This window comes from Acomys russatus, chromosome 2, assembly GCF_903995435.1.
Source record: "Acomys russatus chromosome 2, mAcoRus1.1, whole genome shotgun sequence".
NCBI lineage: Eukaryota > Metazoa > Chordata > Mammalia > Rodentia > Muridae > Acomys > Acomys russatus.
The window spans coordinates 84,233,269-84,260,379 of NC_067138.1; the positions used below are offsets into that span (position 1 = coordinate 84,233,269).

Sequence of the window (27,111 nt, forward strand, 5' to 3'; positions counted from 1 at the left end):
ATTTTCCAAGCAGAGTAAAAGCACAGTGAGTGATTTCTCCTTTGGAGTACTCATCTTCTGTCTTTCTTATGACACTCACAGTTCCGAGCTATTTCTGGGGTATCTTTAGGATTGGGTTTTCTGGGTGGAAGTATGTCTTTGGAATCAGGGAATAAGATTGAATCTCTTCTTCTTGAGCCATCAACTCTGTGACTCAAGTGAATCATGAAAGCCTTCCACCTGTACTTGCCCTGTCACTAAAATGGTACAAAATATGCTGTCAAAATTTGACTAGAGGTCTGTCAACTACATATGATTCCCAGTGATTTCTTTAAAACTTGAATTCAACTGTATACCACTGTGCATGTTATTATTTTGTCCTCTTTAAAGGTTCAGGCTCCAGGTTCAGAAAATAAAATTGATGAATCGGGACAAATTGCTGCGGCTACACACAAAGACACAAAATCAGTGAATCATAAGCTTTTCGTACCTTACCTTACATAAATTAATATGGAAAGGAATTTTTATGACTAATGGTTGGTCTCAGAGCCTCTGTTATTTTTTTTGTAGTTTAAGAACTACATAGTAACTGACCATAGTTTACTTTAACATGCCTAATTTGTATTATTAGTTTGCATATTTTCATTTGTACATCAGAACTGCTGAGATTTTCATTTCACAGGTAATGCTGTCTGTCTTTCTCAACTTCATTTTGCTGTTTGCTTTGCCAGTCATAACTGGACTGAAGCAAACTTTATGCAAATGAAATTCAAAACAAAGCAAAATTCTAAATAAGCTAATTCATTTGTAAAATGGTTTTCGAGGAGCTATTAAGCATGGAACTATGTGTTCAGTGTGCTGAATTTAACAGACAGGTTGTCAGGGTGACTTACTTTTCAACTTTGTGAACTTGTGGCATGTAAGAACTGTGGACACAACACAAAAAGCTCTAGACTCAGTGATAGCTTGGCTAGATAAAATGCTAAACTTTGTGATCCTTGAAATATTACTTATCAGAAAGAGAATCAAAGTACAATATTTAAAACTATCAAGTAGTCTAGGAAAAATAGGCCTGGAGTTAGCCTTTAACAATGAATAGAAATGGGGATAGGAATAGATACGGAAGATGGCTCAGTACATAGAAGTAAAATACTGCAGCTTGAGAAGAATGGAACAATATGACCAGGCTGGTACTTACTGAAGGAAGATTACTTATAAAGAAGTGAAATCATATTGTATACTAAACAATATACTGGTAAGGAAACCCTGCAGGGAAACATGATTTGAAAGTATGTACATTAGAGCTGTATAGGATCTTGATTTTATTCAGTGAGGATCATTTAAGACAAAGGAAATGATAGAAGAAGATCCCAAACAATCCTCATGTTGATCTCACATATTTAAAGCTCCTGCTCTATTTTAATGAGCATGTGGAGTTCAGAAGGAAGAACATTATATGGCCCAGCTCTAACTCTTGCAGTTCAGAAATATTCAGTAAAAAATAAACAAACAAAAACAAAAGAAGAAGAATCTATTATTTGTTATGATGGAAATGAGATAACAAAGCTTTGGGCTGTGTGTAAAGTGCTACCTCCCCATAAAGGCTGAGACAGATTTTTCTATTTATAGAATATGCTGAGGGAAATAGGATGCTAATCTTCATCCTCTTCTTGAAGAGGCACTGCTACCAGGACATTGAAAATTCAGTTTAAAAAAACCCTAATTACTTTTTGTCATATATATTGTTAGTGAAACTCCAAACAGATCATTATTAATTTTTTTCCTTTCACAATTTTCTAGACAGCCTAATGGAAGGGCATGCAGATACTACTCATGACCAGCAAAAGTTGGCACATGGACTGGCTAACCTGGTGTGGATAGCCAAGAACAGCTCTCCTTAGTTGTAGAACGGATATTAGTAACTTTTGATCATTAATTTCATGACACTCAGAGACTGGAGACAAAGTGGACAGAATGTTTCAAAGTAGATTCTCCTAGGAAGGATGCTGACCCCAGAGGAGTAAGCAAACCAAGTTCCCACAGGAAGGCATGACGCAGAAGCTCTTAGAAGTGACACGATCTCACACATAAATAGTCTTTTTGTTCATGGTAACTCTCTTTGTGTAACAGTAAGCACTGTGGGCTTAACAAGGCTTTCTTGGTATTTGGGTAGATTTTGAAGACTGGGAACAGCATTGCAAAGTCAGGGCTGGGTGACTATATAGATGAACACATGACAGTTGATCTGCTAAAGAAGAAGAAGAAGAAGAAGAAGAAGAGGAAGAGGAAGAAGAAGAAGAAGAAGAAGAAGAAGAAGAAGAAGAAGAAGAAGAAGAAGAAGAAGAAGAAGAAGAAGAAGAAGAAGAAAGCCTGAAGCAAGCCTGAGTGAGTGATACAGAACCACCACAGAGAGATGGGCCTCCTATTCCTGCCACTGAATCTAGCTCCTGGAGGATTAGGACTTGTTCCTGCAACCTGTGTAGAAATGCACATGACTGTTGGGTCTGTATTGCACAAAGTGTCCCTCCAGCTGTGAAAAGCACGAGGAAACCCAGAGAACACAGAAACCTGAACCATAGAGTTTTCAGAATACTAATAAAATAAAAAAACACTATAATATTTTATAATAAAATAATATTGAATTATTCAAAGTGTAGCGTGGTTTGATTCAAAGTGTAGTGAGAATTAGTTCAAAAGGTTGGCCGGAGTAAATTCAAATACAAAGTCGCTGCATAGATAAATAACCAACTTTATAAAAATTTCTCTTGCAAGACTTACATTTCTGTTCAAGCAGAACACTTTTGCTTGCCTGTAACTGGTGTGGTAGGTAAAGGTTATGAGAATTTAAAGAGCTTCAATATGGAAAAGCACAGAGTTTTCAGTATTTTGTAACTCTACTTCAATGTGGAAAACATTTTTAAAGCTTGGTTATTGTCAAATGTGAGGCACCATAGTATGTGAGAAAGTCATATCACACTCTCCACTCAACTGTGGAGAATATTCTGACCATTGGCTAGATCTGGGAAGGGGTTTAAAATTTACCTCCTGTATTGTCCTTGGCTGGTGCCTTAGTTTGAGTGGGACCCCTGGGCCCAAATCTGCCTATCATAATGTTCTACTTGTAGATTTCTAGGACCCTCTGTATCCTTTTATTTTGCTATTCTCCCATGCGTCTCTCATTTAGAGTCCCAATAGGATGCCTTCCCCTTTGTCCCAGTTTCCTGGTAAGTGAAGGCTTTCGTGGGACATGCCCCTTGGGCTGGTATGCAGATATAAGTGAGTATATACCATTTGATTCTTTCTGCCTCTGGGTTAACTCACTCATTATGATCATTTCTAGCTCAATCCATTTATCCACAAATTTCGGGAATTCCTTGTTTTTAATAGCTGAGTAGTATTCCATAGTGTATATCTCACCTACTATGGTGCCTCACATTCTCACATTTGACCATGTCCCCTGGAGGGGGAGACCTGGTGGCATCAGAGGAAGGACAGCAGGTAGCCAGGAAGAGACTTGATACCCTATGAGAATATATAGGGGGAGGTAATCCCCCTCAGGAACAGTCATAGGGGAGGGGAATAATGGGAAAATGGGGGGGGGGGAGGAATGGGAGGATACAAGGGATGGGATAAACATTGAGATGTAACAAGAATAAATTAATAAAAAAAAAGAAAAAAAGCTTAGTTATTGTCTAGTCTTCTTTGTGGCTGTGTATTTTTAAATTAGCTTCAGCTATCTTAAACTTTCAAGTTGATCCTACATATTACTGATCTCTAGCAAAGGCTTCTCTCAACTAAAACTCCCTGGTGAGTTCTGTTGTGTTCCTTTGGAATGCTCTCCTGACTCATGAGGTTAATTGTCAAATATCAAGGTTGAGCACATCATGGTACCTGCAAAATAAAATTGATTTTGCCCTTATAAGAGTCACCCTCAGTAAATAAAAATTAGGAAAACTTTTCCTTAAATGACTGAGACTTAAGTGAGAAAAAAACATTCCTCTAATGATGAGTGGAAAATAATAGAAACAAGAGAAAACAGTACCTGTGAGACAAAACAGAACTTAATAAAACTCACCAGACAGTTGAAGTCACCAGACGATCCAGGAGTCCAAGCCTGATGTAAGACAAAACAAAGGAGAAAACAGGAGGTTTTAATGGTCTGTTTTTTTAAAAGAAATACAGTGTTGTTATTCTACATCATCTTTACAAATATGGCAAACTAAAAGACAAATTTTGGAAATCATTTCCTAGACAAAAATAAGTTTCCACTTAAAACATACTTAATAAAATAACTAAAACCTCATATTGTGCCCTTGTAGTCAGTAGCATAAGTGGACAGTCTAGCTAAGAAAAACATTTTTTCAATTACTTAAATGACCATAAAATCATTTAACAAATGACCTATTTCTCAAAAATAGTGAGATTATTGTTAAATTCACTCAAGTTTGTCAGTATTTAGTACACATGTTTAAGTTTTGGAGTGTGAAGCACATCAAAGCTTCACTTTCCAAATTCTCTTACATTTTCAGGCCCTTGCTGGCTGTAGGGCAATAATTAGTTACAACACTGATTTATTTCCACAAAGTACATCCAGGGAAGACATTATAACAAAATAAAATAAAAGGCTTTAAATTTCCAAATGGTATTTAAATCGGCTCCTATTTTTCAAAGATGTTTGAAGTTCAAATAAAAGGCAGTATCCAGGCAGTACAAATTCTCCAGAGAAGGCCTGGCACCTGTGTGGGTTCAAAGGTTTTATCAATGTTGTCTTGTGTAAAGGAAATGGCAAACAGAGAGCTCTTTTGTAAATATGGCTCGCTGCCTCTGTGTTTGAGAAGAAATATTGAACTTCCAACCATTATTATTACAAAACACAGGAGCTCATTTTTAAAACATTTGATGGGAGCCTTTCCATTTTGCCTTGGAAATCAGTTTAAGCTTACATACTGAATATCAAGAAAACATACCCGTGAAAGAGAATGGAGGACACAATATATGTGACAAGGTGTCAATACTGTTTTCCCTGGTTGTATATGTGCAGACACGTGAAACAAAATTATTTCTATCTTGTCAGAATAACTCCTATAATGCTACCTAGCTAAAAGGCAACCAGAAGCCCAAGTGAATCTATTGAGACTTCTCTCCAAACCTAGTGTTTTGTCAAAATCCAGCTTCTGTTCTATGCCTGAGATCACCAAAGCTCCAGCCTTGATTCAGTAGTAAAATGTTGACAGTCCATGTACCGTATCTTACCGCTTCTCACAAGAACCATAAAGAATGTCAGCTTGTTTCCTTTGTTCACATAATTTAAGTTGGTTATTTCTTGTGACTCTGAGGCAACAAAATTTTACATATAAAATGTTCTTTATATATATATATATTTATATGTATATAGGCACGTGTGTGTGTGTCAAAATAATCACAAAGTAAGCATCCATTATCAAGGCCCATGAGACGTAGAAAAGTGGCTACACAGAGACCTGTGGCTGGCACTATGACAGTGCATCCAGACATGACATCTTTGGAGGAACTCATTAGATGCACATCTCCACCATAGTTTCACATGATAGATTATTTGTTGGCAGGAGGAGCAAAACTTAGATTATAGCTAATAATGTTGTTAAATATAGTTATATATATATATATATATATATATATATATATATATATATATATATATATATATATATATATATACACACACACCCTTAATAGCCCATAGATAATATGTTGATTTATGTTTGCATATTTCAGGCTAACTATGGTTCATCTTGCCCTCATTTTGGTCTCTGTGTGATTGAAATCAAAGTGTTTGGCTTAAAATACTTGTGAGACCCCTTAACCCTGTCGCTCTCCGGTATGATTACCCTGTCACAGTTCCATGGGTAGTTATCAACAACTTATAAGTTGGCCACTCCTGGTAAAAGAATAGATCATTTTATTTTTTCTTGTAAACTCTTCTGGAGCAGCATGCTCTTATTATGCATTTCTGTTAAACATTCTCCAGGAAGAAACACATGAGGCAAGACAACATGTTCCTGTTGACATGAGCAAATGAGGTCACAGTGAAGGGGACCTATCCTTGGGAACTTGTCAAATATACATCCTTCTTGTGCTTGATTTTAGCCTCCAGTAAATGAGTATTTTCAGTTTATAATTTCTTGATATTATAGCAAGTTTTAATATATTTTTTAGTCATGAGTACTTACTTGATTGAAAAATATTTTAATTTTTTTCCTGTTTCTTACTTTCTTTATTGGCTTGTAGAAGTGCATTCTAAATTTGATGTCTCTACTGCTTTTGTGTCTTGAGCCTGTGTCCCACACCATAGCTTGCTCCTTTACTTATCATATCAATACATATTAAAGCATTGAACCATCTTTTACATTGTATTTCTTTTAGTATTGTATAGTAAAACAATCACATAGATTCTTCCCTACTTTCTTCTACAAGAAGAAACACAGAACATGTTAAATTCTTTTTCCCTTTACTGCATAATCCAATCTATGGGGCATTGATGTTTGGAATGCTATGTGTTGGGGTGATGTTTCATTATTTTTCATTTGGCTCAACAATCTTAACTCAAGATGCCACACTGATTATTTTGCCCTAAAGAAAGTGCCCATAAATGCTTGTCTCTGTGCCTACACTTCTGTGAATACCACAAAATTACTGTCTTATATTATACTCTCACAAAATGTAATATAATACCTCTGTATTTGATAAAACCAGGCTTATATTTTAAAATATTCTTCATCAATGATGTTTTGTGATAGACTTTATATAATATAAAATATCCTGTTTAAAGTTTGTAGGATAACCACAATGTTGTACATGGGTCACTATAACTTCCACAATGTTTCTCAAACCTCAAAAGAAAATGTGCTGATTAGAAGTAGATTCCTGCCCCTCACTCTACTGAAGTTTGTAAGATTCCCTGTACTTTGTGTCTGTCTCACTCCATGTCAAAATGCTTGGAAGGTCTTTCAATGGTAGCATGTGGTAACACTTTGGTTCTTTACTGGTTAAATAATATCCCACTGAACATTATTGCACATTTTCTTATCCATTCATTAGGAAAGTACATGTTGATTGTTTTCTCAGAAGCTGTTATAAATTCAGCAGCTATGAATAAGGTTTCTAAATGTTCAGGCTTTTCAGTGCCCTTTAGTATAAACTTATGTGTAGAATTTAACTATTTTAAGAAAGAGAAATACTTTACAGTAATGTTTTACCTTCCCACAAGCAATTCATTAGTGATATCATTTCCCATATTTTCTAGCACACAGATATATATATATATATACACACAGTGTGCACTATAGTCCACCATGGTTTTCATTTTACATTTCTCTAAATAAAAGTTATATTGGAAATTTTTATAGGTATTTTCAAATATTTCTTAGAAAAATGTATATTAAAGTACACTTTTGACTTGGTTTATTTGATCATTGTTGTTTTGTGTTCTTTAGATATGTGGAGTATTAAGCTCTTCCCAGACATACAACTGTGAGTATTTTCTCCTCCATGACTTGCCTCTTACTTTTGCTCAGTCAGTGTATGCCAGTAATGTAGGAGAATGTTCTATATGCAGGTTTTATAACTTTCCCTGTATTCATTCCTATGTTAAATACTATTTATATTATCAGGCATGACATAAATTTAATTTCTGTTTCTCTTTGACACATAAAGTGCAATTATTTTCTACTGACAACATACTGAGTGACCATGATAAAATCATGTATGAAAGTTTATTTTAACTGTGTGCACAGTTTCAGAGGGCTAGAAAAGGATGTTAAATCCCTTGAAACAAGAGTTATAGGCAGTTGTGACTTCCCTTACATAGGTAATGGGAACTAAACTCAGGACTTCCATGAAAACAGCAAATGCTCTTATCTACAGAACCCTGTCTCCAGCGCCCTAGGTTAAAATTTAAAACATGTACATATTCTTTTTAATTTATCATCTACACTTTATACGCAAATAATGACAGTTTTACTTGTGGTATTCAAGTCATTGAACTTTAAAGCATGTTCTAATGTATGTATGTATGTATGTATGTATGTATGTATGCAAAGCAGGCTTATGTATTTATGTGAGTGCACGTATATTTTGTGTTTCTTCACTCTCAGCACTGTCCGCACTGTAGACATGCGATACAATGAGTGTATCCCAGCAACCTGGTCTTGATCTCACAGCAAATCATGACATGAAGTCTGGCATTTGCTCAAGGTGTGGCTACTTGTACTTCAGCGCTTTTCTAGTACTATTTACTGAGGTTTAAGTTTAAAGGTTTTTCATCCTTGAAAGCATCAGTTTAATTGTCATGTGCTTTTTAAAAGGACAATATTTTCTTGTTAATGTTCAGTTTTAATTACATTTTATTTGATTCCAAATTTTAGTCGTTTCATGGGAAAGATCTAACAACTTCTGAGCATCTTTTTGTCCTTAGGATCTAAAAGTCTCTGTTTCACTCCTCAAATTATTCATACCTTTGTCTTTTAAATTTGGTTTGCAGAATCAAATTCTATCACGTTTCCTGTTTATTCAAATAATCATTTTTTGTCAGTGCTTGGAGTTGGACAGACAGCTTCCCAGACAGCCAAGCAGTCTGCGACAACACTGCATCTCCTCACAGAACGTCATAGCACCTCTGCCAGTCCTCTCGAACACATAATTGATAGAATACAGAATGCAACACAATTCAGTCTGTTACTTCCTGGATTTTATATTGATCTTCTTTTTCTGTGCCTTGGTGAAGTGAATCATGTTCTCTGTTACACCTTCAAATACATGCTTATGTTGGCCGTCTTACTCCTTGTCCCACCACCACAGAAAGCTTAAGTTTTCCTCTCACATTGTTTCGTGGTCCTAGAACATTGTATTAGCTGTATATGTGTCTCTAAATATTTTCAGCTTGGTGTTTTAAAACTATTCTATGTCTGGAGACTTTTTCATTGTAAGCTAATTTTTATATGAAGCATTCACTAGCCAATTTCCTGAAGTACATTGAGATCAGTATTATAACCCAGAAATTGATCAATTTTATAAAATTTCCATGTACATTTTAAAAATACAAATATCCTTAATCTGTATGCATTTTTCTAGAGACATCAATTTTATTAAATGAATCTTGTTCATGAAGGTGTTACAAGTTGCATGTTGTAATATCCTATAATTACTCATGGTGTTCTCCTTATTTTTTTCTTTAGTAATCACTCTTTATATTTTATGTGTGGTGGTGACAAATAGACAGAAATTTGGTATTTTTTTGGCTCCTTGTTCAATAGAAACTATTATCTTGAAGTGATTACATTTTATCTCTAGTAATTACCTCTTCTGTTTCTCCGTTGCTTGTTTGAAGTTAATGGTACTGTACCATTGTTTCATTGATTCTTGGCAACAAAGAGCAAATACACTTAGTAGGAACAAAGAAATGTAAGGGCTGTAAACTCATACATACAAGTTCTGAGCTTTCTCATAAAAATCAAGGGCTTTATCCTAGGCAGAATGCCCATCCCAAACAGGGAAAACCACAGGTACCACAAAAGTAAGACTACAGCATACCTCAGATTCATGGTATACATAAATATGAATTCATGATAAACATGTGAAGATGAATTTTACAGTAATTCCAAAGAATGAAAATAGGACACTTTTATAATGAGCAATTTGAAGGCATAAAAAAAAAAATCTCCAATAAGGGTGGTGATGTTCTTAATTAGTCAAATATTCTTAGAATTTGGCAAAGTAGTTTAAAGAAGCTATAGTGTCTTTGGGACACCACTTCTTGCAGTCACCAGGTAAAATACATTTAGAGCTCAAGAGAAAGCAGATACTAAAGAAATGGACTCAGTACTCTTCATTGTTATAGATGTAAACTAAGCTTGGAGGTGGTAAAAATCATGTTCTAGCCCAAGAACACAGGGCATCAGCTAAGTCTGATAGATAGATTTTAAAAATGCATAATAAACAGGACTACCTGGGAATTCAAACAAGTAAAGTGGGATTCTACAGGAGAGTGTCATTCGTGCTCAGTGTTCTTAGTGTGGTCCCCACTGGTGTAAACAGAGAGAGTATGTTCACTGTGGCCATTAGTAAGAGACAGGGAAAATTTTTGAGAGTAGAGGTACAGTGCCTGCTACAAAAGATAAATAGCAACTTAGATATGTAATTAAATGAAAATTTTTCATGTTTTAGTTTGTATAAAAGGACTAAGAGGGAAGAAACAAGGCTTGAGTGCAGAGACAAAAATAAATATGGTTAACTCTTATGAAAGTAGAAGGTATATGAAGTATGTAAGTCCAGGCTTTATTTATTACAGTTTTAACATTGTGAGGACTTTCAAGGACACGGCATCAGCTTCTCATTTCTCTCTATATAACACAAACCTTTGTCTTTAGCATGTAATTTTTCATATTTCCACTTGAATGCCTGCTTTTCTCCAGTATCGAAACATACTCACACAAGCTTCATTGCTCATGTCCCAGGTTGGTGCCAGTGAAGTCTCCCCATGGCCTCACAATTCTGGTGCATCACATACAGTTCTAATTGTAACCTCAACATCACTTTGGGTCTAAGCTCCAAAATAGGAAAGAAAAGAAGGACATCTATCCAGACACGTCACAGAAAGCTAACAAGTGTAGAGACTTACCTCGTCATTCTAAGATAAGATTTGCAAGACTAGAATGACACCAGGAAAACCACAACTGTGTTGTGAGGATAGGAGGGGGATGGTAGCAGAGACTCCTAGAGGTAGGGGCCATGGAGAATGAAGAGGACATCCTCTAACTAGACAAGCTTCCTAGTAGAGAGAGAAGAACACCAGTCCACCCACAAAAACTTTGATCCAAAACTTAGAAGAAGTGCAGGGATAAATATAGAACAGATAGAACAGAGTTTGAGGGAATGTCCAACCAATGCCTGCCCCAACTCCAGACCCACCTCATGGAAGAGAACCAACCCCTGACACTATTAATGACACTCTGCTATGCTTGCAAGCAGGAGCATGTAAGAGTTGTCCTCTGAGAGGCTCCACCAGTAGCAGTTCAAAGCAGATGCTGAGACTCAGAGCCAAACATTGGATGAAGGATAGGGAGTCTACTGGAAAATTTGGGGAAGGATACAAGGACCTAGAGGTGACAAGAGCACTAAATGAAGTTCAACAGAGACAACTAAGCAGGACACAGAGGGGCCTGTGGAGTCTGAAGCACCAACAAAGGTCTGTGCATGAACTGGACCTAGGTCCTCTACATAGATGTAGCCAATGTGCATCTCAGGCTTCATGTGGGTCCACTGGTAAAGGGAACAAGGGCTGTCTCTGGCATGGACTCTGTTGCTTGCTTTTTTATCAATTTCTCATGAAGAGACTGTCTTGCCAGGTCACAGAGGAAGAAGACTGGACTCATTCTTGATAAAATTTGATGAGCTGTGGTAGATGTGAGGGTAGGGAATAGCAAAGAGAGAATAGGGGTGATAGGGTAGAACATGGGGGAAAAGGAGGGAGGAGCTGCAACTGGGATGTAATACAAATAAAATATTAATTTAAAAATAAAATGAAAGAGAGCAATGATGTGGAAACATAAAAATCAAGACAAAGCAAACATTTATTTGCTTTAAACCCTTTTTAGCATTTCAGTGGAACACTTGAAATACGTGTGATACTTCATTTGGTTTTACAAAGATTTGATGCAGTGTGAGTCCTGTTACTGTATATCTACTAAGTCCTTTATTTATTTTGTTAAATTAGCATACATGTTATTAGTTTTTATTGATTCTCCTTTCCCATCTTCTCTTCTATGCACCAGGCTCCCATCCAATCCATCCATCTCCAAACAGCTTCTTTTCTACTTTTTTTCATGTACATTATATTGCTCTACCCCCACTTACCCAACACCTATTCTTGCTGTATTATGGTGTCTGTACTAGTCTCAGAACTATTTCCACACTCAACCTCCACATGTATACAAACATGATAAACAAGAACCTACATAAGAGTGTGACCAATTTGTGAAAACAGTTGTTAGTCAAAGCAGTGTATGTATTCAATGCAATCTCCATAAAGTTCTGAGATAATTTTTCACAAACTAGACAAAATAATCCAAAAATTCTCATGGAAACATGAGAGATAATAAGGAACCAAAGCAATTAATTCTGAAAGAACATCATTATTATGACTAACAAAAGAACAAGGATAGTGACTGTCACAGAAAAACCAACTGACATTGCACACTAGAAGAAAAGAGAGAGTGAAAAACGTAGAGGGAAAGGAAAAAAATCTACATTTCCTATCTAGACGTCATAGTTTGGATATAGTTTATTATTGATAGGTTTATATGTTGGAGCTTTGGTTCTCAGTGAAATAGAGGATATTTAAGAGGCAGAAAGAAGTAGAATATCCGTAACTCATTAAAAACGCTGTCCACAGAAGAAAGTAAAGTAGTTCTATGGGACCATTGTTTATTATTATAACAGTTTGACTTCTGGATCACTTCCTACTTTTCTTCTGAAGACCAAGATCACTCACTCTGGAACATACTCCAACTTTCTTACTAGAAAGTCTCAGTCAGAGTTGAGCTAATGCCAGCAGCATATCCTGGATGCCTAGAGTTTTTAATCCAAGTCAGCTTCTGTCTCTCCTGGGAACTCCATGTTACCAGTGAGAAATAAGTTAACAGGCTTAGTGTGTTTAGCAGTTAATAAATAGCATTCGATAATATTATAAACTGCATCATAGTTGAATTAATCATATACTCTGCATAATATCATCTGTAATCTTAATTCAAAAGCACTGACATGCTATCTATATAAATCAATAGAATACATTTTCTTTAACTACATTTCCATAACCAGCAAACTAACTAAGTCAATTACAGAAATTATGCAGAAGAAAACAGATTAAATGTTCAAAAGAAAAGTACATTAGTAAAGTGCTTCTGATTGCTATTACAACTTATAAAAACAACCCAAAGAAAGGAAATTCATATGAAAAACTGGAGATTTTAGAAGCAAAATAATTTATTACATTAACACTTTCTTGAACAATTGTTTTAATAAAAGCTGGATTTTGTCCCTCTCACTTCAGAGTAGTATGGGACAGAACCACCTCAAATGCTACCCAAAGAGCTAAGTATAAACTTTTTCTGAAAAAGTGAATTCAATATTTCTGACTGATTTAGTTCATAGTCTGTGCAATTTGTAAAGGCAAAGCAAGCACTATGCTTCTAGCTGAAGAGGTGAATAAGGCAAGTAAGGAATTTCATTCCTTCCACAAGGTTATAGAAAACATGAGATGGGAACTTGGGAAAAATCATCCTACTTAATTTCCTAATTCTCACCCACTACTTTACTCAGAATATTTTAGTTGATTGGCTTCCTACGCAATATCTGAATACAGTTCTACCTAGATGAGAAAAGATGTAGAAAGACAATGCTGAAGCAATGCCACAGAGGGGAAATGGGTACCTGAGGCTCAAGTCCTTTCCTGTGTTTTCCCTAGCAGGCAGGGACAACTGAGTGTTCTCTTATGCTGGGTTGGTATAATTTTTTAATCGCAATTCCTAAAAACAAAATTTAGTAGGTCTCATATCCTTAGTAAACTTTTGGAATATTCTAATCACAGCAGAGTGCCTTGCTGTGGATCTTTCTCACCATTCAAAGCAAATACTTTGTCTACTTTCCTGGTTTCAACTATATACAGGCAGGGTCAAACAGATGTTCTCTCTTATTAAAAATATACAGTGTTTCTCTTTTCTCTATAAAATAATTTTGCATAGATTGTGATGAGGTAGCTCAGGGTTTGAATCTCTGTGATGGTTAGTGCTAATCAACTTGACAGCATCTTGAATCATTTGTGAGATGGGCTTCTGGCTTTGTCTGCAGAAAATTGTATTGATTATGCTCAGAGAGGTGGGAAGAACTGATCACTCAAAGTGGAACCATTGACAGACTGGGATCCTGAACTGCACAAATGGAGAAGTGGAGCTGAGCAGCGTGTGTGCATTGACTTCACTGTTTCCTGATTTTGGCTAATGTGACCGGCTACTTCAAGCTTCTACATTAACATACCCATTACTTTTGACTGTACCTTGAACTATGGGCTAAATTGAATAAGAAGAAATAAGAAGCAAGACTAAGACATTCTCCCAGAGTTTAATGGCTAAGCAGTATTCAAAGAAAGGAAATGCAAAGAGGCAAATACTTTTAGTGAATTTTATGTAATCTCAACTGAGCCTCTACCATTTAGTCATAGTATAGTTGTACTTAGACTTGTGTATCAAAGATCAAAAGAATAATTTTAACCACAGTATAATATGCTTTCATTATACATAAATAAATCAGAATGTAGGTATTTATAAAGAAAATAAGTCTTTTTCTTTTGTTGAGGCAGAAAATAGACCTCAATAGACTACAAAAAAAGTTTTTAAGCTTTAAGCATAAATACTTTAACATCAGAAATATGAGATATTGGCTACATTCTGGTGATCTAAAAGAATCTCCACAGTGTTTTCAAGGTGTGCCTCAGAATGAAGATGAGAATATGAGAAAGGAAGATGAATTGAACAAGATGACAAAGATTTTTCCTAAATAAGGAGCCTGTCATCTTAAAGAGTAAATTAGCATGCAGGAATTGAAAGAGGAAAGATATTTCTAATTTATTTAGCAAAGAAATCCAATGGAATTGTTACCAGACTATAAAATTGTTTGTACTCAGCTGAAAAAAAGCACAGCATCTCAAATACTGTACACAGAAGGGGCCTGGGCACCCTGGGTATTTTACCTCAGGCCTCAGAGCAGAAATCGCCTCCAATATCTGGACAGACCTGAGAGTGCAACAGGAAAAACAGCAAATAATTATTAACATTTTATCAGCTGAACATCATGAATTGCCATGCTCTCCATGGTGGTAGTTTATAGTGGGGAGAATAAGGCCCGAGACGCTCTGAGATGTTGACTGGGAAGTAGAGCAAGAGATGTCTCAGGAGAACATGAGGAACAGCGTAGTAAAGAGGACCTACCAGCTGGCAGTATAGAGACGAAAGGTCTGAGTCCCCTGGTCTATGAATGTGCAGCTTTGAGGAGAATATCAGCTTCAGAATGTGAAGACAGACAAGATGTCTCTGAAAGTATTTTTTTTTTTGACAGATGTAGTACACATTTATCTTCTAACTGTCAGAAGGAACATCTAGAGAAGCATTCTGCCAAAACAAATGTCTCAAGCAAGGATCAAGCCAGGAGACAAAGGAAACACAACAGTCAAAACCTACACATTGTCTTGTGTCACCATTTCTGCTAGAGAGGTCTAATAGATTAAACTGCTAAACATTCAGAGTTAGGCCTCCTAGCAGTCGATACGGGGAGAAAAGAATGAAAGAGAACACTGGGATCATGTCTATTTATTAGAGAAACAGGAACAAAAATGACATTTCTGATTGCCCTAAGGAAGTATCAAGAAAAGAGAAAGAGAATATTCTGGAGATTTCGCAGTCCATCTGGGGCCGCATGTACAAAAGTATCAACAGCTGCTGTCCAGGCTGATGACGTTTCTAAACAAGTAAATGTGGAGTTCAAAGAGGCCATGTGTAAGAAGGCAGGTTTTCTACTCTTACTCACCTCTGGATTTTGTTAGTGAATGGACTCAGTACAACACGGGGCACAATACACCTATTCACAGGTTCATGCATGAGCCATGCCATGAGACAGAAAGCTTATTCAACACAGTTCTGGGTCTAGAAAAGTAAAGAAGCTGTACATACCATGTGAGAAGAAAACATCCATCAGATTAAACCTGTGACTGAGTCTTACCTTCTCACCTATTCCTGAAGTTACCAAACTTAAACATGTTTCAAAAAATGATCTTTGAAAAGGGAGCAGATGCATGTGTTGATTTCCTCTAAGGGTCCTTCAAAAAAATCCAAGATTGACTATTGTAGAAGGACTGTTGCATGGATTCACAACTAGAGTTCAGGAACTAGCATGGCAGACTCTTTAGGAATACTGACTTTCTAGCACTAATTACTCAATCTTCACTTCACTGTTGGAGTATATAGGGTTACCATGCTTTTTAAACATGAGTTTGTGAAGACAGTGTTATAATAAAGATGTGTATACTGTTAACATTATGTTTTAAAGTACTGGGGCTTAGTCAGGCAGTGGTGGTGCAGGCCTTTAATCCTAGCACTTAGAAGTCAGGGGCAGGCAGATATCTCTGACTGGAGGCCAGCCTGTCTTACAAAACAAATTCTGGGATAACTGGGGCTACACAGAGAAATCCTATCTTGACAAAAAAAAAAAAAAAAAAAAAAAAAAAAAAAAAACTAGGGCCTAGCGAGGTGGCTTAACAATTGAGAGCTTTAGTTGTATTGCTTTTCTCTGGGGACCTGAGGTTAGTTCCATGCATCCATATTGGACAGTTCCCAGCCACTTACAACCCCAGAACCAGCACTATCTGAAACCTGTGACCTCCATGAACTCCATAATCACATGTGGGCATGCCTCTATACACATAAGTTAAAAAAAACAACATTAAATCTTTAAAAATTGTGAGACCTTGATATTTAGGCTATAGTGCTATCAATATCCATTTAGACACTATGGGAGAGTCTCATAAGACCCTATACCTAGCTGAAATTCTCAAAGAATAAATTGCATTGTGATTTTAAAGTGTGAGAACCATACACAGTAAAACAGTATTGTAAATTGACAGAAACATTCACACTGCTGTTATCACAACTACAAAATATTCATTTTAAAAGGACAAAAATCCATAAAGGTGTTCACTAAGTTGTACTTTGCTCTGCCAGTGAACTATTAACAGTAGGTATTACTGTAGATGGTTAGAATGACGGCAATAAAATCAATAGAAGCAACAAGAGCAAGAGAGGGAGGAAAAGTAACAAACATCTCCAATGGGATTCAACTTATTTCTTTACTATATGGTAAGGGAGGTGTGTTTCTATCAGTGCGCGCGTGCGCGCGTGCGTGTGTGTGTGTGTGTGTGTGTGTGTGTGTGTGTGTGTGTGTGTTTCTCTCTCTCTTTGTGTGTGTGTGTGTGTGTGTGTGTGTGTGTGTGTAAATAAGGAACCTACAAAAGAGTCAGGGTTGTGTCTTCCTCAGTAAAGTGGAACATTGGTAAACGCTAAAGACTGACATCCTTTTCACTGATGGACCAACTCCTAACTCACTGCTCTGATCAGGAGCCAACGCAGATACCTCGCTGGCAGCTAAGGAAATCACATCAGTCTTGGAATATAGAATCCTTGGAATTTAAGTTAAGAATTTTTACATTGGGGCTGAGTGGGCTTTTATAAAGGAAGTTAAGCTAGTGGGAGGGTTTTAATAAAATTTTTGTCATCCATATTTGAGACCTTTGATAGCAGAGCCATATTTATTTGTGTGTAATGTTTAATTATATTTGACAACATGGACAAGATAACTTTAGACAGAAGAAATCAGAACTGTGCTTGAATCCTTGCAGGCGATGCAAATCTCTACTACTCAGAATATAGTGAGCAGAGCCATCCTTCTGTTCCCACTTTTAATTAATTAATGTATGTATGTATGTATGTATGTATTACTTTTTCTTTTAGCAGAACATACCTGGCTTTTCTCCTGCTCCTCCAAGTAAAGCCCGGCAGAAGCACTGTGCTCATTCTGCTCCCCCCCCCCACAGCCCCCCGCTGCCTCTTATCCCTCGGTGCTTTCCAGTCCTCATTCTCTCTGTCAGCATCACTGATGCCATTTGGCAGACAAAGGGACAAACTCAATTTTGCTCGACAAAAATTGGCTGTCCAGCTACGTTGATGACTAGGCTGGACACTTTGCTTACCTTACTGATGGTGCATTAAGTCATGGTGCCCACACCTCTGAATCTGTATTTTCCAATAATCTTTATAATAAAACCAGCTATTTGACCTCCATTTGTCTGCCTCCTGGCTCTTAATTCTGAATTGATTCCAAGCTCAGGAAGGGAAGAACATGGTATTATTTATTGATCCCTTAAACTCTGAGAGCAGTGACTATAATATAATCTAACACTGGATGTCATTATCAGATGTTATTATCAGATCAATCATTGTTTAATAGTCTTGATTCCTCTATGAATCCATAACAAAGCAATAGCCTGCATAGAATCTAGAGTATATACATCCCAGGGGCAGTGGAGAAGCTCAGGCTTTTTAATAAATCATTTCTCTGTTTTTTTAATTCTTTCAAGCAATGGAGGCTTCGAGAAGGAACCTGCATTAAGTCGCTGACACTCATTTGAAAACATTATAAGGCAACAGCTAGGACTGTAGCACTATGAACAGCTCTGGATTTACTCCTTATTGCCTTGACTCCTCTTTGTCCACTAACTGGGAGGAACTAAGAGAACTTCAAATAACAAGCAAATAAGTCTCACTGTCAATATGAAATAATAAAATGTACTCATATGGTAACTCATGTATATAAAACTAGCTCTGTAAATTTTAAAATAGGAATTTTAATTGGCAAAATGGAGTCTCATATGATTATGTATAAAACTGATTTAGCAACAGTACCCTGGTTTAGCAACTGCTATTAATACAAACTGCAAAGTTTTACTAACATGCCAGATCCTTTATCCCTTTCCCCCAAGGCATACATACCCTAAATGACTCAGAAGTGATGAGTATTGAGAAATGTAATTTTATTCCTACAATTATATACTCATGTACATATTATTGTAATGCTCAAAAATAAAACATATATGACAATCACAGTAAAAAAAAAAAACAAAGAAAATGGAAATCTTTCCTTTACTTCATCATCAGCAAATTAAAATATAGTTGCAAATAATGAGATTAAGTTTCTATTCTATAAATTCATTAAATGGAAACTAATAGACTCCCTCCAGTCAGACATGCGTACATCATGATCACATCAAAAGTCTGCTAGGAAACCCAGTTCTCAGCTCTACCTTCTGTGTACCTGTCAGGTCTCAAAGACTCCACTGCAGTCACTGAGGAAAGTCTTGGTCAGAATTTGTGAAATCAAAGCAAAAACAAAGCAGATTTTCAATGAATCGTGTGCCCTGAGCACCCAAAGCTTCCCCCAACATTCTTATTTAAAGCACATATGTTTATCAAATACAGTGCTATCTTGCAATGAATCAGGAATCTTGAGTTTGAAACATTTCTGAACACCCAGTAGAAATCTTGAGATGAGAAAAACCTGTAGGGATAGAGATCGCTTGGGGCAGCACCTCAGAGCACCTAGGACACATAGATCGATGGAGTTTTCCAGTTAGTTCCATCTCTTAAACACATGTATTCCTATCAAGTCCTATGTATTTCTTCCAAAATCTCAAGTTCTGCTTTATCTCATGTTCATGCCATTTGTTAAATACTCAGGGCATATCCTGATTGAGGAGCAAGCAGTCATCTTCCTCAACAGCCAGCACAAAGGAAGAGTAAGAAACCTCATAACAACTTTAGAGAAAGCCCTTGGAATCATGGTACTAGCTAAATGTGAGTTTCTAGTTCAGCTATCTTTTGACATCAGAGTGCTGCCCCTCCCTCTCTCTCTCACTCATAGACTCACTGGTTTTTTAATGAAAATATAAAACATACAGTTACAGTGACACAGTGCAACAACCAAAACAATACTCCCACAGTTGTGATTAAATAAATTAATTAAAAAATAAAATAAAATCTAAAAGAAAAATAAATTTACATTAAGTAATAGAAAAACATTGACCTAGAACAAGAACAAAAACCTCTTTCCAGGGATACACCTTACTTGTAATTCCAAAGAATGTATAATATACATATGTGTATAATATATATTATATATAAGGAATTACATGTTTTTTCTTAGATGATTTGAGGTACAGGTTGGTTTCTCTTATTCCCATTTCTGAGTTTCTGTCTCTTAGCTTTTGAAACCATTACAGCCTTTATACACCTTTAAAATGCTTATGTTTTTAAATTTTACCTATAATATGTTAGATGCCATTATAGAATATTTGAACAAAGTGTATTTTGTGGTTCTCTTTATTACTAGCTAACACCCCAGTTGTTTGCTTCTTGCTTCCCTCGCACCCACAAACCATTCCTATTTCACAGCCCGAGCATCCTTTATCATATATTTCATATTTTTACATAATATTATCCTCTCTTTGTATATTTCACACACATATACATGTAAGTATGTATGTATGCATGTATGCATTTATGTATACCTAGTTCTGGTTTTTTTCAGTGAGTTCTGGTACTTTCCAGGACCCTCTGATGTTACACAGTATTGTTAAATATAATACATCATTATATTTACTCAACAAATTTTGCTAAATCAGTGTACCCAGTCCTAGTAATCTGATATCATGTGGTTTTGTTTGTTAGTTTTTTGTAATGTCAAGATAATTCACTCAACAACAAATGCAGTCCTCTGCTTTGTGGATATGAATTCATGATACACAGGGTAGCATAATCGGGTTTTTTACTTTAAGTGAGTTAATTCACTCAATAAATATTAATTGCTTCATGAATAATGTGAAAACAATGATGATTTTTTGTAGAATATATTGTGTCAATTCTATAAAGGGGTATTTTATCCTACTTATTTGGAACTTTATTTGGAAATATGAATTTCCACCAAGGCAGTCCCCTGAGTGAGGGTGACATCATACTGAATGAATATGGGGTCACACTGAAGTAGAATGGGACCGCACTGAAGGAATGTAGGGTCACAGAGAAAAGAATTAGGTCACAGTGAGGAAGTGTGATGTCATACTGAAGGAAGGTGTGGTCATACCAAAGGAAGATAGGCTCAGTCCAATAGAGCTGCTATTTTTATAAAATTAATAGCATATGAATAACAGAAAGCCATAGAGAAATTAAGGCAGCCATTGGAATTAAGTACCTACAAGTGAGAGAGTCCCACACATTGCTAGCAACAAGCAGGAGTTGGAAGAGAGGATTAAGACTTCCACCTTCTGAGGCCTCCAAAAGTGGACACTGCTCAGCTGTTCACACTGGCCTCGAGTGTCCCCATGTCACTACATCTTAATGCATTGCTGTCTTGTAAGCCTTTTAGTGAGAGACAGCATGAATCAACCCTGAGGACTGATATTAACCTCTCAGGATTTAGATAATGTGATTCATAAAGTGCCTAACATGGGAACAGCCCTTGGTAAATATCAATATTAATAACAGTGGCAGAATATTTTAAACACAACCTGCTAGCTGTGGTTAAATTACAATTTCACTTGCTTTGTTTCTCACTTCTAACTCTGGAAATTCGTATGGTGAAATATCCAGGTGGTGAGACAGAAGAAATGAGAAGGATTATAAAGTAGATAAATCTCATACAAGCCAGTGTATACTAATTGAGTCCTCTGCAAATGGCTTGGCAGAAGAGGCAGCTGGAACACTCAGCAAAATTGGAATTTGGGGATTATCTATGAATTTAAAGTATCTATGCCATGTTGGCCCCTATTAGCACAAATAATTGAGAAGGAAATCTTGCCAGTTATCCTTTTTGTAAGGCTTAATGCAGGCTTCAATATTTAAATAACTCATTAGCAGTCTTAAATGGTACCATGGACCAAAATTAACAGACATAAGAGATAACTTTGACCTTCATTTTAGAGATGAGCAAATTGAGGCCTATAGAGGTTACAGTGGGCTCAAGGTTATACAGTTTACACTGGAAAAGCTGACACTAAATTCTCTTTTCTCCTAATTTTCTGCAAGTACCTTCATAGTCAGCAGACCCACACCTCTGCACGTAAAAACCAAGAGCAAAGTTAGTAGAAATGTAAGTCTGAGAGGAAAATGTGCCATTACTAAACATTTTCAATAAAGACATCTCAAGAGCTTGTATTTGGGGAAGGGGACCAAAGTGGAACAAAGGGCGATTATTTTTGCACTCAAATTATTAGCTGCATAACACATTTGGAAAAATTCCTTTCACACTGTTTATAAGATCCATTAAGTGTGACCTGGCAGAACCTTTCTGGAACAAGTCATCAAAGCCACAGATGAGCTTGGCAATGAGGGCCTCCTCAAATTGAATTCATTTGCATTGTACTTAAAGTCATGGGGCACTCTGGCCAGCTAGGTCATGGAGGTGGCTGAACTCGAGCATCACACACGATTTTCTTGCAAACAGAGCATGTCCTCATGGCCCACTTAACAGCTAACCCCACTTATACCAAAGCGAGCAGGCTCCTTCACCTCTGGGTGCTCAGCGCTAAGTAAGCCTCATGGGAAGAAATATTAGACATTTAATACAACAAACTTTGTTTCATTCCATTTGCTTCCTTCACTTTACTTGGTTTTGTAAAGGACATTTCCATGTTGCCTGCCTTAAGGACATCCCTACTGTAATTCAAGGCCCAACTTCAAATTTATCCAGAAAGAATCATTTGGGTTCATTTTGTGACTCCATAGCCTGGAACCAGAACTTTTTAAAAGACACTCAATAACAGCAGTGCAGGGACCCCTCTGGACAACATATCAATTTGTATTATGAAGTGAATTATGGCTGGACCCAGCAGAGCTGGTATAGTTAAATGTCTGTCAGTGTTTCCATTATATTTTGAGGGCTTCCGACTAGTTGCAAAAATACCCTTTAGGCTGAACTGTACCAGGCCAATCTAAGAGATAACTGTTGCCTTTATATATTCTTAGTAGTTTAAAATATTATCTGCCTTTTTATTTACTTACATGCATTTCAAAATAAAAGTTTTAAGTCTTGAAGTCAGTGAGTTCCCAGAGTGATGGTATATTTAGTGAAGGACGATCATAGGATTCAAGGTCATATGTGTGGGTGGGACCTACTGTTCCCCTTGGAGGGAACCTTGCTAGTTGTACATGTGAGCACACACACCCATACTCTTCCTCAAATCTGTGTTCTGAGAAGACTCTCTTGATTCCTACAAACAGGTTCTGAGACCTAGGGATTCTTTCTTTTAGCTTGCTTTCCACACAGCTCCAATGGAGTAGTATTCTATAGCACAATTTTTTTTTTAATTTTCTGTTTGTTACTTCAATATACTACAGAAATTGAGGACAATGGCTATGTACTGTTTATTAGCAAAGTGATATACTATTTCACAGACTCAATGGGTATCTATTACATTTATGAATAGATAACTGGAAAAAATGATTTATGAAATAAGAATACTGAAAATAGATTTGAGGAACAAGAAAAGTCATTTAAAAAAATACAGAATGTATCAAATATGGTGGCACATGCCTTTAACCCAGGCATTATAGAAATAGAGGCAGGCAGATCTCTCTGAGTTTGGGGCCATGTTGGTCTACATAAAGGTCCTAGTATAGCTTAAACTATATCAAAAGTGAAAGAGAAAGAGAAATGTGTAACATATTTACACAATCTAGTTTTCAACTGTCTTGTTTTCTAATTTATTGCATATCTCATAATAAATTTCAGAGCAAGTTTGATAATATACTAGGAAGACATATAGGAAGCAGGATATATCTCTGATTATAGTTGAGAAAATTTGTGATCCAGGAGCTGGGTGATGAAGTGTTTGTGCTTACTGACATACTGACTCTGTGACCCTCTTCAAGCTACTTAGTGTCCCAGTGGTTCAATCTCTCTGCAAATAGTGATAAACAGTAGCAGTTCCTGTGTAATTCTCAAGAATGTTTGGAGAGAAATCATTTAGAATGTCAAAGAGACATTTACAGAGACAAACCTAAAGTATGTTCTATATAATTAAACATTACAGTGCTATTGCCTGCTGTACTCTGAACAATTTTTTACCACTTACTAGTATTTGTAAAGGTATATTAATATCATGAAAGATAAATGGGACATTTAATCCATGTTGCCATAAGCACTCAGTACATTTTATAAATAAATGTAATGAAAAGAAGCTTGTTCACCCATTTCTGCATTTGGCATGTGGGGGTGGTCCCTATGGTTAGTATGCTGCAGTGAATAAAATCTCCTGGAAACAATGTCTACAGAGACTGGTTAAAGCTGCAGTGATGTACAAAGGTTGGAATGTTGCAGAGGCTAATTAACCTTATCTTGAAGTAGATTTAGCGCCCTTGCCCACCACTCTGTCTGAATTAACAGCCTGTTACTAAAGGTTTAAAAACCTCCTAAAATCTATTAACTTAGAAGACTGCTAGCTTCCACCAAGCCAAAGGCTGAAAATGTCATCAGATAGCTTCTTGGACCTATAGCAAAGATTCTTTATCTTACTGTCCTGCCTTTCTGATGTGCCCCCCACCCAACTTACTTTAAACATGCCTTGATTTATGATTCTCTTTGTTCTATAAAACTTCATGAACCTTCTTCCACATGGGAACATGAAATCCTGAGTAGACTAAATATGTGCTCCCAGACCATAGTCATCAAAATGGCTCCAGAATAAATTATTTCTTACTGTCTTTAAGATGAGAAACTGATGGAAGGAAATCCATTTTCCATAATGTAAAGTTAACATACTAGCTATTCAGGACTGTGATATGCCCAGGGTTCTCTCTATGAGCCATCTGCTGCAGTATAGCCAGGAAATATCAGTAATGTAGTACCATAGACTCATTGTGAATTTAATGGCTAAATATTTGGGGGATATGTCTTAAGATATAAGATCTGCATAATTCTACAAAATAGTTCTTATCTCTTCCTCCTCCTCCTCTTCCTTCTCCTCCCTTCTTCTTCTTCTTCTTCTTCTTCTTCTTCTTCTTCTTCTTCTTCTTCTTCTTCCTTTTTGGCTAAATAGTCAACATCTGTTTTGTTCTTTCTTAACTTATCAAAAAATTTGTTTAAAAAGTTTAATAGAATACTGTTTTATTGCTCCTCTTTTGTCAGTAAAAACATCCTTAATGTTTTGTTTAGGGTATAAGTTAGTATCTAATAATGTGGCAACATCAGTAATTATAAAAAAGAATAGAGGAGCAAATGAAATCTCTGAGGTTCTCACTCAGGATACCAATTACTATGCCATTTTGATGCAAGTTTTTCTAGAGCTGTGCATTCACTATAAAATGTGATCCCTCTTGTACACCTTTACCTACAATTAAATTTACATATAATTACATAAGTAAATATGAAAATGAACTTAAATTTACCTAATTTTGTTATGTGCTTATCCATGTCAATAATACTTTTAAAAATCTTGTGATCAAGGATCCCTAAGATACTAAATGGAAAACAATCAGGCCTCGACTACAGCAGCTCATCCATCTGACTAATATTTAGTTCCTCTATTCTCTCCTTAAATACATAATATCTCCCAGTCTCCAATCTCCTCTTAGTTTTGGATCAGGAATACCTTGGATCCTATGTCCTTCATTAAACATCTGTCTGTTCTGAATTCTAATGTCAGTAAATCACTTTACACGAAAGCATTGTATCTAGAGAACGTGGATAAACTTGGTGCTAGCTGTGAGGTTTCTGTTGCCTCAGAAAAGTTCCTTAGAACCCAAGTACACCAAAGCCTGTTTCTCCCATTTCCTGATGAGGAGCTTTTAGCACACCTATTCTTTCATATGTATAAAAGGGCCAAGTAGACTACAATGTCTTACCACATTTACTTAAGACAACACTGCTCTTGACATCTCACAAGCAACTCACAGCCAGTGACTTTGTCCATGAGCGTAGGGAGAACTCTCATAATGCGATCAGAAGCAGTCTGACACAAGGGAGGGAACAACCAACAATGGATGCAGAATATTTCTTTATTTTGGTGAATTATTTATGAAGCTAAGTAGCAGGTGAGAAGGTATATATTTTCAATGCATAAACTTGATTGAATTTTTTCCTGGAAGATGCTCAGTTCTACAGTGAGTAAAGAAAAGTAAAGAAAAATAGTGGAATTAAACCCAGTTGATTCTATGTCCCATATTCTTAAGTATTAGAAAACACCGTGTTTACCAAATGATTCTTAAATGTTCTATATTAAGTTGGTAAGTAGTATTTCTCAAGCCACATTTTCTATGGTATCATTTAACTTGCCTAGTCTTGGAGAATAGGCTTCATAAAAAAAAATCTTTTTTGGATCTGCAAGAGAAAGAATGTTTCTTCAGAATTACTCTTCCATGCTATCCTCAGTGTGGCGACACAAAGCCCCACAATAATCCATGTCCCACAGGAAGGATGGGTTTCATTAACTTAGATTTCCTTCATGATAATTTCCTTAGCAATTGTTCTCAAAAGAAAATAAACACACTGACAAAAGAAAATTTCATCTTTCATTGTGTATGTGAAACAATGTAATATTTACTCTTCATTTAAAATTTGTGCAAATGGAAATTTTGTTATATACATAATAAACTATTTAGATTTTGTGACAAAAAAACAAGTGGTAGGAGAGTGTACTTTTGGCATCTGCAGCTTTTTAACAGCCGTTTCTAGGCTTACAATACCTACCAGATACATCATATATACCTGGGGAAATCATAGACATTTTAGAATAAATTTTATGGCTTTTTTGCTGTGTGTGGTCGCACATGCCTTTAATCCCTGCACTGAGGAGGCAGAGGCAGGTTGATAGCTGTGAGTTCGAGGCCAGCCTGGTCTATAAAGTGAGTCCAGAACAGCTAAGGGTAACACAGAGAGACACTGTCTCGAAAAACATAAAAACAATCAAATATATATATGAAAAAGGCAATGTATTTTATAAAGAGTTAAAGTACTTGAGAATCCAGAGCAAGATTTATTAGAAAATCATTACCAGATCCTTGGTCAAAACTAGATTATTAAACAAACTTCCTCCTTTCATATCTAAAGCTGGTTATTATAATTTCCTAGAAATAATGTGGGTTTGAAGTCAATTACCTGATTTGCCTGATATGTATTTGCTCCTGTGCTTTATGACTTCATTTTCCCATTTAAGTGTAATATCAGCACCCCATCATAATTTCCTGAGGTGGACATAAGATACACAAGGCTATGACACATCCTTCCAAATATGTATTGCTCACCCTGCCTGCTCATTGTAACCATAATCTTATCACCCTGTTCTTCCAACCCATAGCTGTGGCTGTTATCCAACCTTCATTTTTGCATTCTAGAGCCTGTTTGAAACAATTTATTAGACACTCTTACTTAATTTCTCCAAAATCTGATTTTTGTCAGTTATAATTATGAGCAATTTGGCAGTGTTTATGTTTGGATAAAGCCTACTCT

General features: G+C 36.3%; 1 long non-coding RNA gene across 1 annotated transcript in view; it reads right to left on the reverse strand.

Moving 5' to 3' along the window:
• The window catches only part of LOC127204562 (uncharacterized), a 956,944-nt gene that overhangs the window by 133,241 nt on the left and 796,592 nt on the right, over window positions 1-27,111 (reverse strand). Inside the window, exon 5 of the long non-coding RNA XR_007832481.1 lies at window positions 4,055-4,093. This is a non-coding gene — a long non-coding RNA (uncharacterized LOC127204562). The remainder of the gene's footprint in view (window positions 1-4,054; window positions 4,094-27,111) is intronic.